We start from the raw sequence: 17029 nt of genomic DNA, 5'->3' as shown, positions 1-17029 counted from the left end.
AACCTTCTGGCAAAAATTGTTGGTGTACAATCACCTTGAAATACATAAAAACATTGAGCATCGCTTTCTTTTTTGACTGCAAACGACGGGGTTTTTATGATCTTGGTTCATTCGGAGCTCTCCACTCATTTTGCTGATGTCTGGATTGCGTGTCGCACTCATAAGCCCACGTCTCGTATCCAGTAATGTTGCGTTTGATGAATGTTAGGTCGGATTCAGCCTTGGAAACCATGTCTTTTGCCGATATCAATGGGTCCTTTGGAATCAACTTTCCAGCAACACAACGTAAGCCCAAATCATTAACTACAACGTCCTGAACGGATCCGTAAGCAATGCTCAAGTCCTCTGCCAGCTGTCTGATGGTTAATTTGCGGTTGTTGATCAACTTTTCTTTCACTTTGTTAATGTTTTCTTCAGTTTCCGATATCGACGTCCTTCATCATGTCAACGCTCGTCATCCTTAATGGACTTACGATCTCTTCTGAAGCATTCATGCCACCCATAAACGGCTGTTTTTTTTTTTTAAGTCTCATTACCAAAACAGTTTCCCAACATTTCTAAGGTTTTGACACCATTGCATCCATTTTTAATACAAAATTTAATACAAAATTGTTATTGCAAACTCAAATCTATTCTTAAAACTATGAAAAACCGAAAGCACGTGCAGTAGTAGATTTACTCAAGGCGGCATAACTTTTACAAATGTCAAGCAATGGCGATAAAATTTTGGTAGAAATATTAATGACAGATGTGGCAACGTACCAAAAACAAAAACAGAACTCAACTCTAACTTAGAGTTTCACTTGTCGGTTGTTACAAGAACTTTTTGATCAAGATGATATGCAATAATAATAGTAATACTGGCCTTAAACCCCGTTTGTTACTCAATGACTGCACCTTTTTTCTAGAAGTCCTAGAAACCTAAAAATTCGGTTTTAAGTTAAAAGAAATTTAGTGGATGTTTTGCAAAAATTAAAATTAGATAAAAAGTTATTAAACCTTCAGATGTTTATCGATATTTCTTTGCGCTAATGAAAGCTCGGTTCCAATTCAACATCACTACATACACATGTACAGGTGGCGCAAAACGAATCATCCGATTTGGTTTTTAAATACTTTTTCGCTAAATAAAAAAAACTGATTTTGAAGAATGAAAATCTTTATTTTGACCTTAATACGCTCCTTTTGCTGCAGCTGTCACATTTGATTGGCGTTGGCAAAAATGAGAGGCATTTGAAAATAACTTCAAATAACTTTTTTTTTAGTGTATGGAATTCATTTATTTTTTTTCCAAGTTGAAGGTCATTAAATTTTATTAAATGTAGCTTAACTAGTTTTAAAAATAATTGAATTTAAATGCCCCCCATGCTCGTTGACACAAGTGCGGCATCTTAGTAAAAAGTTGTTCATTGCTGCTTTGAGAGTTGCGACAGGAATAGCCGCAATTGTTGCCCGAATGGATTGTTTTAGTTCATCCAAATTTGTTGGCTTTGTTTTATAAACTTCTTGTTTACATAAACCCCACAAGAAAAAGTCAGGTGCAGTAAGGTCAGGCGACCTGGGGGGCCAACGAAATTCGGAGTTTCTTGAAATCAGTTTATTAGGAAATTTTCGTCGCAACTCTGTCATAACAGTCTGGGCTATGTGAGACGTTGCCCCATCTTGTTGAAACCACACAGAGTTGAAAGGAATTCTCTTTCGGCGTAGTTCTGGATAGAAAAATTCTTTCAGCATTTTCAAATAACGGTCTCCAGTAACCGTAACGGTGTGACCATTTTCTTCAAAAAAAATAAGGCCCGACAATACAGCGTGAAGAAACCGCACACCACACTGTCACGCGAAGAGGATGCAATTCCGTCTCGTGGAGTATCTATGGGTTAGAAGTACTCCATATTCGACAATTTTGTTTGTTCACATAGCCGTTTAAATCGAAATGGGCCTCATCAGACATGAAAAGGCAGTTTAACATATTTTGGTCTTCTTCCACCATTTGCAGGATCTTCTGGCAAAATTCCAAGCGAATCGGCAAGTCTGCTGCATTCAGTTTGTTAACCATTTGAATTTTGTAGGGAAATAAGTCTAAATCTTTGTGCATTATTGTTTGCAAAGACTGTCGGCTGACACCAAGTTGAGCAGATAAGCTTCTTGTTGAAACCCTTGGATTGCTTTGTATAGCTGCAGCTACAGCAGCGATCGTTTCCTCCGTCCGAACTGGTGGGTTTCGATGATAAGGCCTTCTTGCGACTGTTTCTTGCTCAGCAAAATTATTCACCAGTCTCATTATGGTCCATCTGTTCGGGGGATCGCCGCCAAACATCCACCTGTACTCTCTCTGTACCAAAACTACGGACTCCAGTGCGTGATAGCGGCGGACTATCCAAATTCTTGTTTGCGTGTCCCAGTTATCCATTTTAATAAATTTTAAAGATCAATCTGCAGAATAAAACAAAAATGGAACAGATAACTTAAAAAGAAAAAAAGTTATTCAATTTTTTTTTGGTAGCGGCTTTCATCAGCCACCCTGTATTATAAATGGGGTGATTAATTTTGCGCCACCTTCTACATACTACATACACATAGATAAGTAACGTTGACTCATATTTGCAAAGAAGTTGAGAAGTATCAGTATGATTTATTTTTATTTGCAATTTTTATTAATATATATTTATTTTTTATTTTTAATTTATATTCTATATTTATTTCTTCAACTTTGCTTATTGGCACAGCCATACGAATATTTATTTACCGTATTACCATATTATGCCGTATTATTTTCAAAAGTTGGTTCTCGTGATTTCTCAAGAGAGCAAAATTGCAGATTAGTTGTTTGTAATTGCAAAACACAAAATATTTCCTATTATAATTGAAGAGTTCATAGCTTTTAACTGCCTACGTCTTGAGCGGCCATATGGACTAACTGACTTCAACTGATGATCAACTAGTTGAAGAACTTTTTCTAAGAAGTCCACCTCGTATACTCGTATAGTAGATTGAAACATTGGTTAACGCTTTGCTATTGGTAACCGATGTCATGTAAAGGGTGATCAATTAAGAGATATCGCATTTTAAATTGAAGCAAAACAAAGAAAATTCTGGAACTGATGGAGGGATATTTATTATTTTTGTGAGAACCATTCATGACATTTATTTTTTAAACATAATCCCTTTCAAATGTTGGCCACAACTGCGCCTTAATTCGTCCATCGGTAAACACCAATTTTGAATGACTTGCGACTCGCTGAAGGACTTCGGTTGGTATCTCTTGAATAACTTTAGTGATGTTAGCTTCCAATGCCGCAATCGAGGCTGGTTTATTTAGCCTTTGTATGCCCCCACCAACAAAAATCCAAAGGTGTGAGATCGCACGATCTTGGTGGCCAATCCACTGGTCCGAGACGAGTGATAAATTGTTCACCGAAACAACGGCGCAGTAAATCCATTTTCTCACGAGCTGTATGGCAAGTATGGCAATCCGCCCGCCGTGTTGTTGGAACCAATTTCCGGCTTCAATTTCCGGTATCCAGCATTAAAAGGTTCTTTATCATGGCGTGATAGCGTGTGCCATTCACTGTTACATTGGCGCCAACCTCGTCTTTGAAGAAATGTGGGCCGATGATTCCTCCAGCCCATAGGCCACACCAAACGGTTGTTTTCAATGGATATAATGGCTGTTCTTGAATGGCTTCGGGTTGCTCCGATACGGCAATTTTGCTTACTGACGTATACTCCAAGTCAAAATGGATCTCATCGCTGAACACCAAAAGTTGGCCTGAGCGCGCGTTGAAGATTTTTGACAGAACGTCGATTTTCGTAATTTATTTGTTCGATTTGTTGTGACGTTGTTGAGGGGTAAGTCTTGCTATGCTGAAATGTCAATGAATGCTGCAGAAAATTATGTATTTATTCCGACAATAGTCAAGCGTGATCTGGCAAAAAAACCCCTCTTGGAAAAAGTACCTCCAATCTGATCACTCTTTATTCGGTTATCCCCTTACCTATGGGCACCACATTGCGTTCTGTCGCCGCCGAGTGAGGTCTGTTTGAGAACAGCTCGCCTAACCTAACATAATCTTGTATGTATGCACGAGTATATATAAGTAATATAAATTTATATACATACATATTTTGAAAATTTATCAAGCTGCCTACACACAGCCTATTTGCAACCAAGTTCTGTTAGTTGTTATATTGATTCGTCGTTTATGCAATTCCCGGGCAAAAATGTCGCAAGAATTCTGACAAATAAAATTTAATTTTTTTTTAATGAACGATGCACAAAATCGGTCAAAATTGACCTAACTGGGGATTGTAATTAAAAGATCATCATTTTCTGACAGCTTTGACCTCGCTGAATCGAAAAATGACTTATCAGTTTCAAAAAACCACCCCTTTGCACCCTTACATTGAGTGAAGTAATTGTCTATTGTTTTAATCATTTTTTTCATCCCAAGATTATTGTCATTAATAATATTTTTTCTCTCAAGCGAGCTGATAATTACCCCATAGAATTTTAATACCCCCTGGTATTTTTGAAACCACCCCTATTATATCCTTCTTACAAAATACAATCAAAAGTGTTCAAAAAGCCGAAAGTTGTTTCTTTTTCTAATTCATATAATCTTTGTCCTATATGAATGTTAAAAAGACTCTAGTAAACTTCAAAATCCCCACACTAAAAAAACTCACCCCCTTTACACCCCTTATATAAAAATAAATCATTAAAATTCCCAAAAAAGCGTAAGAAATCTATTCTTTTTTGCTTTCGTTACTTGCTTCTTGACCTTATTTCAAAAACATTCTAATCAATTTAAGGAGCACCTGATGGCTTAAAAAACAACCTTTTTTACATCCCTTAAAAAATAAGTAATAGTCAAAACTTATATACTGATAAAAAAATAGTGTTAATATTGTCAATTTTTTTAGCAAAACCACTTGGTAAAAATAAACAAGAATCTGTTAGCCCCTTGTCATATTACAAAACTACCCCTATCATTTGCTTAAAAACACTAATAAGGTTCAATCCTTTTTCTATAGTACCCATCCCTTTTGCAATAAGAATAATAATTAAATCATTAAAGTTCACCAAAAGCAAGAGGATCCTATCACATCAGAGAACGAATTTTCTTTTCACCCCTTATAATAAAAAAATTAGTTTTTTACAAAAAATATGTTTTCAAATAACTCAATGAATTTATCAAAAAACTATATTTGCCGGCAACTACCCTCGCAGAATAAATTAAATAAATGTTGCTTTATGTCCCTAAAAACCGAGTATTTAAAACCCTTTAACGCTTGACTTTTTTAAAATTAAATTAGGTTAATTAAATCATGCCTTGCAGTTGTTAAGGTTGATAATTATATATCCGACGTCAATTTTTCAAAATTCAAAATGTCGAACAGGAATTAAGAAACTTGAACTAAGTCACGGTCATTGTATGTCAGAACGTCGCGTGACGTTGTATATTGCAAACAATGTTATAAATTGTCAAAAAAGTCTCCAAAGGTAACAGCAGCCGATACGGAAAGTGTGCCTAATGCTTCTGCTACTGTTGATAAAGCTTGCACTGCTGATAGTGTTACAACCTCTGATGCCGCAAATTCTATCACTGTTCCTATAAGTAGGGCTAATTCGCAACATGACAAGTGTATATTTGAATGCAAAAATTCTAAATCACTCAGACGATTGAGCAAAGAAGAGTGTTTGTACATTTATTTTAAAACTAATATTTTTGTTAAATACGGGTCTCGCATATGCGATTTACATGGCAATGATGATTTAATACAAATTCCTACTAATTTTCATCCTTACAAAAACAATGTCACTTTGACCTCTACTGATGCTCAAGATTTATTAAAAACTTTTAAAAAAATGTATATCAGAGATACAACTTCAGTCCCCACCATTTCGTTTATAAATATGAAAACTGATCTTTTACTTTTTGAAACTGGCTTAAGTACGACACAATTTCGTGAAGTATTGTCATTTCTTGAGACCTTTCAATTAGCAGTGCATGATAAGGAATTTGCATTAGGGGTTTACTTATCTCGATTGCGGAGAGGGTATACCTTTGAGGAGCTGGCTGTTCAGTGGCAGATTTCAAGGAACACGGTTAGTAAGTATTTCAATCTTATAAGAACCAGTCTTACACAATCTCTTGTTCCAAAATACTTAGCATTTCCTGGCAATAGAGAAGAAGCTCTTCTACATTTGACGGAAACGTCAAAAATATTTTATTGTCCTAACGGTGATAAAATTGTGGTCATTTTTGATGGAACATATTTATTTATTCAAAAAGGCGCCGACTTTTCGTTTCAACGGAGTATATATTGTATGCACAAGTCAAGAAACCTAATAAAGCCTATGATGGCCGTTAATCCAGACGGATATATTGCTGGAGTTTTTGGTCCGTACCCGGGGGAAAAAAATGATGCCTCGATTATGAATGAATTACTTAAACGTAATTGTTGGAGTTCCTTTCAAGAGAATGATCTATTAATAGTCGATAGGGGGTTTCGTGATTCACTGCCGTGTATTGAAGAAAAAGGGTTTATAGCAAAAATGCCATGATTTGCAGATGGCCCTAGACTTCCTCTCACAACTGAGCAGGCAAATACGTCTAGGCTAGCTACTAGAATAAGATTTCAGGTGGAAAAGGTTAATGGAAATGTGAAACTTAAATTCAAATATTTTAGTCAAACTATACAGAATTCAATCGTTCCCGATCTTTCAGTGATTTTCAAGTAGCTTGTGCACTATACAATTTAACATTCACACGATCAGTTCCCAACGAGCTTGAGAAAGAAATAGCTTATAGAATGCTCGAAAAATCGACACACAAAAACCTTTTACAGAATGTCATCAAAGAAGAAAAGTTGAACTCCCGGCGTTCAAACTTTATATCCATCGAGAGCTCTGATATTGATCTCCCAAGATTAACTCTAACTGATTTATATAGATATACATGTGGGTGTTATCAAGTTAGAATGGCCAGTAGGTACTTTGCTGACCATGTTGACTCTACTGGAGACTTTAACTGCCAAATCGCAAAGGAAACTGCAAAATTAAATTATCATAAATATGGCATTGATTTAGATCTTCAGAACAGTTTACTTCTAAAAGCCCAAATTCGTTCCAGACATTCGAATAGCTTAAAGTATTACGTGTATGTGCTTATAAATAAAACATTGGAGGGCCTTCCTTCAATAATTGGACACAGTTGTGGCTGCAAAGTTGGTAATAGGGTTAATGGATGTTGTGCCCATGTAACACTAATAATTTGGTACTATGGTTACGCAAGATTTGACGACATTCAAAAACCTGGAATACATGAAAATGTTGTATTCCCACCCGGGATACAGTCTGATGAATCAGATACGTCAGATGAATCACAAGAAGAAGAAGAATGAATACGCTACATCTAATTTACAGCTTCGGAGGATGAATTAGACTAACAGATTCTTGTTTATTTTTACCAAGTGGTTTTGCTAAAAAAATTGACAATATTAACACTATTTTTTTATCAGTATATAAGTTTTGACTATTACTTATTTTTAAGGGATGTAAAAAAGGTTGTTTTTTAAGCCATCAGGTGCTCCTTAAATTGATTAGAATGTTTTTGAAATAAGGTCAAGAAGCAAGTAACGAAAGCAAAAAAGAATAGATTTCTTACGCTTTTTTGGGAATTTTAATGATTTATTTTTATATAAGGGGTGTAAAGGGGGTGAATTTTTTTAGTGTGGGGATTTTGAAGTTTACTAGAGTCTTTTTAACATTCATATAGGACAAAGATTATATGAATTAGAAAAAGAAACAACTTTCGGCTTTTTGAACACTTTTGATTGTATTTTGTAAGAAGGATATAATAGGGGTGGTTTCAAAAATACCAGGGGGTATTAAAATCTATGGGGTAATTATCAGCTCGCTTGAGAGAAAAAATATTATTAATGACAATAATCTTGGGATGAAAAAAATGATTAAAACAATAGATAATTACTTCACTCAATGTAAGGGTGCAAAGGGGTGGTTTTTTAAAACTGATAAGGGTGTATCTGATTTTACATCTTTTTACTTATAATTGCTTATAAAATTAAATAATATATGAGAATAAAACTCGTGCTATTTTTGTATTAAAATGTTTTACAGTTTATATTCATATTTTGAGATTAAGGGATGAGGGTGGTTTTTCAACCCTTCCCTTAGGGTTTACAACATTCTAAGTGTCATTTTTCGATTCAGCGAGGTCAAAGCTGTCAGAAAATGATGATCTTTTACAATCCCCAGTTAGGCCAATTTTGACCGATTTTGTGCATCGTTCATTAACTTATAATTGTTTTTTAAAAACTTCACTACAGTATTCGCATTTATTACTTTATATAAGTACAGTACGAACTCGGCAATCGCAACTAATAAAGGTAGGGAAATCAGAGCAATTGAATTCCTTGCGATTATCAAGGAAACAAAAATTATAAATGAGACTACTTTTTATAGAATACAAAGCGTATTTTTTTAGTAAAATTTTTTTTCTTTATTTATTTATTTTTATTTATTTCTTTATTTCATTTTATTTGTATTTTTTTAGTTGCAAAATCAAGTAATTTCGTATATCAACGGTTATATTTAAGAAGTTCGTACTGTATATATCGGGTGTTTTTTTAGCTGCATAAGAACTATCGTTATCAATAACTATGGGTTGACAGCTGAGAATGACAAATTGTGTTGACATTTCTGCTCAGTAAGTTTTGGCAATTCATTATGAATCTTTTAACGCTAGAACCATCAAGAAGACAAAGGAACGTGCGTACCGAAGAGAATAGTGCTGCTGTAGCGTGAAGTGTTGCAGAAGACGCCGAAATTTCGATTCGTCGTCATTCTCAGCATGCTGGCCTTTCTCCTTCGACAACGTGGAAAATTTTACCAAAGGATCTTAGCTTACGTGCCTATGCAAGACACTGCCTAGTTGCAGCGCAGGCTTACAACCAAAATCTAACTCTTAACGATGCTTGCAGGAAATGTAATGAGTCGAGTACAAATGAAACCCTGTTGCATCTCCTATGCTGCTGTTCAGCTCTCTCGAAAACTAGACTATACTAACTGGGTGCCCTCAGTTTTTAAAGACTTGAATGTATCTCTGTACTAGAGCTTGAGCGACTCCTAAAATTCGCGAACAGTACGCACATCTTGAGCGATGCATATTTTCGCTAAAATAGGACTCTGATCTGGTATCACTATGGACCGAAATGGTATCTGCGTGGCTGCGGCCAGTCAGTATAACCTAACCAACGCGCTTATAAAATACAATTCGCGCAGGAATTGAAGCTAAATGACCATCGTTTGCGTCCCGTTTTCGCTAATTGCGCTCCTTTAGATTTATTAGAAAAAGTTATCAGAAATTCAGCTGATTGAAGGGGCCATGCAACTCGTAGCCGCGGCGAACATATGCCAGATATTATGTTCAAAAAATAAATGCCTACCAGATTATAATCAAAAAGAGCTCATTCCAGCAATATTTCTGTTTTATTGGCGATCGCTGTAGCCGAATGAGTTGGTGCGTGACTACCAGAGAACTGCACCGGCTAAGTGTAAAACATTCATACGCTTCGCTTGAACAAAAAAACAGGCCTTTGCGTTCAAACGATCGAACTTGTTCAAATAAGTTATTGTCATTGTTTATTTCAGCTCAATCAAATCATGTGCTGCGTTTTAGCTCTCCGATGTTATCACCAATCGTCTTCATAGCAGCCGTTTCGGGTATTTGCTCGTTCGGCTATACATTCATTTTTTTGAGCAAGAATAAAAGGGCTATAGCACTGACTACCATTCGAACACCAAAATGATAGAAACAAGTTTTTTTCGAATAGCGGTGGCCCCTCGGCAGGCAATGGCAAACCTTCGAGTATATTTCGGCCTGCATCAAAATATAGGGCCCTCCATTTGTGCAGGGTGGGCCGAATAAGACCTACTAATGTTAAACACAAATAGCTTTTGCAATAATCATTTATTTTGGTTAATTGTTTTTATACATTGAATATATTTTATGGAAATTATGTATGAAATACTACATCAGACAAACGCGTTTTCGATTACACCACATAATGTTTCTGGTTGAAGGCTCAGTATTTCGTCTCGAATATTTTGCTTCAGCTGTCTAATAGTCTCTGGTTTATTAAGATACACTTTGGCTTTTAAATATCCCCATAAAAAGAAGTCGGGCGCAGTCAAATCTGGCGAGCGAGGTGGCCAAGGGAAATCTGAATTTTTGGAAATCAGACGTTCGCCAAAAATTTCACGCAGCAGGTCCATAGTTTGCGCAGTTGCTCTATCTTGTTGAAACCACAAATTAGGATACTGCTCCGCCATTGCACAGTGGTCTGACCAGAAGGCGTTGGCGGACAAAATTCAAAAACTCATTTAATTAAGCTGAAAATATATATTTAGGGGTTTTAAGGATCAGTGATGACAAATCGGACCTTAGTTTTAGCAAATTTTAAATTCATTGACTACTATATTATAAATACATTTTTACTTCCGTAATTAGCTGGTGAGTTAATTTTTACATTTTTCACGACCCCAGAGAGTACCACGTGGAGGTCTACGGTAAGGTTATTCTCTCCTCATTTTTTGTTTGTTTTTAGATTTTCTTTTATTCTTTATTTTTTTCTTAATTTTTTTTTTTTTTTTAATTTTTTTTTTTTTTTAATTTTTAAATTTTTTTTTTACTGTAATCTGGTCAGGGTAACACCTTTTCTTCTTGCTTCGAGAATTTTATGGTAAGAAGGACATAGATCAATTCCTCTTTCTATTGCACCAGATCTTATAGAAAGATACTGATGCTTTGTCAGTCTATTAGCCACCAAGAAAGCTAAAGCTTCATCGCTGGTATAAGAAGTAAAAGTTTTAATGGGCTTAGGAATGTCTTCAACCATTTTAGAAGTATGTGCTACATGTCTCACTAAAATTGCACCCTGAACGTTACCTTCTGAACGCAAATTTACTGATGCAGCATACGCCAATTCAGGCCCGCTTGATTTACGTAAATTCTCTACTTTACGTCTCTTGGAACGTTCGCAAGCATCATTGAATGTTTTTACGGGGCGGCCAACATTAGTAGAGCTACCAGAGCCAGATGAAGAGGATTTAAAGTTGTCGTTTCAGGGAAAATCAATTTTTTCAGCTAACCAAGATGCATTCTCATTTAATACGCGACCCCAATGTCTGTTAGATCGTTCTATTTTTCTATTAATATCTTTACAAAAATTACTAACAATCTTCAAAACCTGATCTTTCAATTCTTTCACACTATCATCATGGTATTGAAGCTTCTCAAGAACGTAATCTTGTAATTCTAACTTCTTTGACTCAAAACTTTTTTTTTCTGAAGAACGCAAAAAAATAAATAACTCCATTTTCCCAAAACTATACATTATTTTGATTTTATTATTACAAGCAATTCTCAGATGTTCGTAAATATTCTAATCGGCTTATGCCCGTTCCTCCAGTGACAGATAAAAATGTTATATTATTATATATAATTTTATGGTATATAGTGTTATATTGTATATACATATATTATATTAATATTGTAATAATATTAAAAAAAATTTTTGTTTTTTTAATAAATTTTTTTTTTCTTTAGTTGTGTCTTAATGCTGATGGGGTCTGTGATGTCTTTCTGTCTTTTACACAAAATTGCATAAGCCATATGTAACGTTTTGCCTGTGGGTAAATGCACAAAAGCTACATTATTTTTAATTTGCGCAACTTTGCGCAACAGGTTTCAGTTTGAGATCATAGCTGAAATATGTGGCTACCACACTCATGTTGATTTCAAGTGGACCGGTGTGGACCACTCGAAAAAATGATCTTTAAAAAAAAAAATTCAAAAAATTTTGAAATTTCAAAAAAAAAAAATGGATTTTGTAACACAACTTAAGAGAATTATTACTGTTTCCGTTAATATATTCAATTATCTTTTTTTTCAATATTTGGTTAACAATCAAATGGTAATATTTATTTGCAGACATGAAAATGAAACTCTTGTATGAAGTACGATTTGCATACAATTTCATGTTTAAAGTCAAAAAACTACAATGAAAAAATTTTTTAAATTAAGTAATATTTTGAGGAAATCTGCCTTGAATATTTAAGAAAACATCTGCATTATCAAATTTTTATTTCAAAAATGTTAAAAAATTGAATTTTGTCCGGCCGCCGGACCACTGTGCATTGGCCGCAAAAAGTTTTCAGAAGAAGAACGTAAGAAGCTCCTGAAATCGCTTCCGGCGTTTCATCCTCATTATCGAAGAAATATGGACCGATAACTCTAGTGGCCATAACACCATAACTGATGTTAGTGTGTTGCCCTTGGATTTTCAGAGCCCCACAATCTACAGTTTTGTTTGTTGACATAACCATTTAAATGGAAATGCGCTTCATCCGACATCAAAACATTATTTAAAAAATCAATTTATGTGGCTAATTGTGTAAAACGAATAGCGTATTGTAGTCATTGTTGTTGGTCTTGCGGTAGGGTTCCAAAATAAAATTCCAACAATTCAATTATAACCTACAAAAAGAGAAAAATAAATATGTCAAAAAATAAAAAAGTTATTTGTACTTAACATTAGTATTTCTTATTTGGCTCACCCTTTATATGTATATTATCATTTTCTCAAGTTCTTAAAAAACACCCGACGCATACACACATTTATAAATTTTATAATTCTTAGCAGCCTTAACATTTTTTTATGGAACTACCTTTTGCATTGTGGCGTTTACAAAACTGATAGCGAATGTCTCAAATTATATAAAAAATGTATGTATGTAACTTGTAACTTGATTAGGTTAGTCTAGAAGTAGATTTACATGCAGAATTAAATATGAGACTATAGCATATAAGTGTTCCAACTTGGAACTATAGGAATTGATGATGATGACGATGAAATGAAAATGAAACCTTTTTTCTTTTGGTTTTTCAAGGTACTTTTTTGTCAATACGTTTCTTTGAAATTTTTGTTTGTTTTATAACAAAAAACGTATGTTTAAACATTTGTTGTTTTATTCGCTAATCCACCTTTAAAATTTATGAATTTTTTAATGTTCTAAGATTATATACGATTTTCTTGTTATTAACAATTCTTTTGAAAACTTTTCTTATTTGTGATCCTTATTTTCAAGTTACTTGAAATTTACTTAATATTGCTAATGTTTGTATATTTTTATTTTTATTTTTATTTTGTAAATATTCATTATAAACGTAAGTTGATACTCAAGATAGAAAGTCGCATAATATATAAATGGAAGCAATTTGTGCAATGGACTGCAAATATTTAATAAATAACGACTAACTTAATAATTTAAGATAAGCAGCAAGACTTACAAAAAACATTTTTTATACCTTTATTTACTTAACACACAATTTTTAAGAACAAATAATAAAAAAATTCATATGTATAGACGTATTTTTAATTTTATTTATATAAAAACTTAGTTATGGAAAATGTATAAACTATTCAACTTCACTGAAACAAAATGATAAGTAAACAAAAAGTATGAAACCTAAGTATACATAATAAAATCGATGCTCAAGACTTTTTTCCAGTGATAGTTTTATTTAATTTATTTTTTTATTTATTATTTTTTAAACTCTTAAAAAGTAAGTCAATTGTGCTGATGTTTACTCAATCGCAATGTAATAAGCAATCAATAAAAATATGTAATAAATTCATTTTTAAAATAATATTTGTAATGCATCTACAATTAAGCTGGTTAAATATTAGCATCATTGGAACTACGTCAATTATTTAACACTTCAACTAAACTTTGTATCTATGTAGTTAAAAATTTGCAATGTATTTGCAGTTGAAACAAAATATATACATACATATATAGCTATTTTGAAACATTTAATTTGGTTTTATTTAATACATCAGAAATGTATGGCGGCCGCCGCACACTGGGGATTTTGCGGAAAAAAGTCAAATTTGCAACATACCACCTACGCAATGTTTAATGGTATTTCTAAATTCCAGAATAGAACTAACAGTAAAATCAAAAAGAATTACTAAACTCCGACTTACAGTTTTTTTTTATAGATATGTCAAAAGTATAATTTTTTTATAGTATTGAACTGACCAAGAAAAAACTTCAAGGCCCAAGGTGGTTTTTTTCTTTTTGCTTGAGCCGACTTCCAATTTTTTATTTTTCATTTAGGGTACGATATTTTTATATATTTTAGCCGGAAGAACAAAGGCTGTAAAGCATTTGATTACCTATTTATAATTAATTTTACGAAAAAAAAAAAAAAATCATATTCCTTCATATTCTTGGATCTGCAAGTTGAGCTACATTTACCTACGGTCAGAAACTAGTATCAACGTGTTGCTTAATAACGTCTCTTTCAGTTTTAATCAATTGCAGGTGCCACCAGGCGCCACCAGCCGCCACTGATTATTTTTTGGCAATGATAATAACTAAACGCTTTCTATTGTGTGCATAATGATAACGAAACACTTTTAATTTTGTTTTGACATTTTGAGGGTAATTCAGAATTATGAACTTACATGTATCCTGTGCGTAAATATTTGCTGGCTTATACATATTAATAAAAAAAAAAAAAAAAAAAAAAATTTATGAATTAAAAAAAAAAAATTTTTTTTTTAATTTTTTTAAAAAATAGTTTTTAGACATGTTCTTTTCATACACAAATATATACAACTTCGTTAGTAGTAAAAATGTAAATATTTTTTGGGATGTACAGGGTTGGCCATATTAAACTGACCCATTGAGTAACCCTATAACTTTTTACTGTAATTTCAGATCAGCTAATGACATACCGCGTTGGAAGCGTCAGTCGGTCAGTCGAAGGAGATTTATACCATGAAACAGTACACCCCAATAGAACGCGCTGAAATTGTTCAGCTGTACATTCAAAATTCCTTCTCGATTGTAAAAACGCAACGTGCGTGGAGAAAAAAAAAATAAAGTGAAAAGTGCGCCGTCAAAGAACGCAATCAAGCAAATGCACAAAAGATTTTTGTCTTCCGGCACTGTGGCTAATACCCGACGTCCAAATAAAAAGCGGCCAAGACGATCTAACGAAAATATCGCGGCCGTACGAGCCAGTATCGAGTCATCGCCGCGAACGTCAGGTAATCGTCGTTCTGCTCAGTTGGACATCCCTCGGACCACTCTACGACGTATCATTCGTTTGGATTTGGGGATATTCCCGTACAAAATACAACTAAATCAACAACTGTTGCCGGCCGACAAGCCTCGTCGCTTGGAATATGCCAATTTTGTCGTCCGAATGGCCCAAACTGATGAGGATTTTTGGCATTAAATCATTATGAGTGATGAGGCCCATTTCTCCTTGAACGGAACCGTAAATAAGCAAAATTGCCATTTCTACGCCACTGAAAACCCTCAAATTATTGAAGAGGTACCTCTCCACGACCAAAAAGTTACAGTCTGGTGTGGCATTTGCGCTGATATGGTCATTGGGCCGTTCTTCTTTGAAAATGGTCAACACCAACCATTGACCGTCAATCAAGAGCGTTATCGGGCCATGATAACCGATTTTGTGATGCCAATTGTTCGTGAAAATGGTATGGAGCACTTCTGGTTTTAGCAAGATGGCGCACCACCACACACAGCACGAGCCACCGTCAACTTATTGAAGACTTTGTTCCCTGGCCGTTTGATATCAAAAAGCGGCGATTTTGACTGGCCGCCACGATCACCGGATTTGACGCCACCGGACTTTTTTCTTTGGGGCTATTTGAAATCTAAGGTTTACGTCAACAAGCCAAAGACACTAGGCGCACTTAAGGCCAATATCCGACGGGAAATAGCCGCCATATCGGCCGAGACGCTGGCCAAAACTATGGAAAACGCCGAAAAACGGGCACATTACGCTATACGAGCTAAGGGCGACCACTTGCGCGATATCATATTCAAAAAGTGATGTAAACGAATCTCCTTGAACTAAATTAAATGTTTTTCAGAATGAAACACAAAAAAATGTTTCTTTTTCCATATTTTTTTAATAATCACATGGGTCAGTTTAATATGGCCAACCCTGTATACTTTTTTCCGCATCTCTGTACAAAAATCCCCAGTGTGCGCCGTAGCCGAATGGGTGGGTGCCTGACTACCATTCGCAATTCACAGAGAGTACGGCGGTTCTAATCTCGGTGAAACACCAAAATTAAGAAAAAGATTTTTCTAATAGCGATCGCCCCTTGGCAGGCAATGGCAAACCTCCGAGTGTATTTCTGCCATGAAAAAGTTCCTCATAAAAAAATATCTGCCGTTCGGAGTCGGCTTAAAATTGTAGGTCTCTCTATTTGTGGAACAACATCAAGACGCACACTACAAATAGGAGGAGGAGCTCGGCCAAGCCCACAAAAAGGGTGTACGCGCCAATTATATATATATTAGGGCGGATCGATTTAAAAATCGCTCATTTCTCTGTGAAAATCGTATTCTAGGGATCAAAATAAGAAACTTTGCCGAAGGAATCATACCTCTAAAACGAATTCTGATGTCCCCCAATTTGTGTCGAACGAAAAATCCCACTTTGACCCATTTAGAGTGCTCCAATCGAGTCCAAATGTATGACCGACCCGCACTAACTTTGGACAGCCGATCCACCCGTGACAGTGGCACACCCCCTGGAACTCCCCTGGGGGGTTCCCCATACAAACATTTCAAAATATCACAATTTTTGGCCTTTACATGAGAAAAGAAACTAAAAAGTTCGACCCAAATTGGGGGACATCAAAATTCGTTTTAGAGGTATGGTTCCTTCGGCAAAGTTTCTTATATTGATCCCTAGAATATGATTTTCACAGAGCAATGGACGATTTTTTTGCTTCCCCACAAATCGACCCGGCCTAATATATACATATATATAAATGTATGGAATACAGTAATCACTAGAACTGGTTATTTAATGAATGGAAATGAAACGGATGAATCCAATATTGCAAATGGGTTATAAAAATAAACATAAGGTGATTAACGCTTTAT

The sequence above is a fragment of the Anastrepha obliqua genome, chromosome 1, assembly GCF_027943255.1.
Source record: "Anastrepha obliqua isolate idAnaObli1 chromosome 1, idAnaObli1_1.0, whole genome shotgun sequence".
In the NCBI taxonomy this organism is placed as follows: Eukaryota; Metazoa; Arthropoda; class Insecta; order Diptera; family Tephritidae; genus Anastrepha; species Anastrepha obliqua.
The sequence above is the reverse complement of the archived record's forward strand: the minus strand, read 5'-3'. Positions refer to the sequence as shown.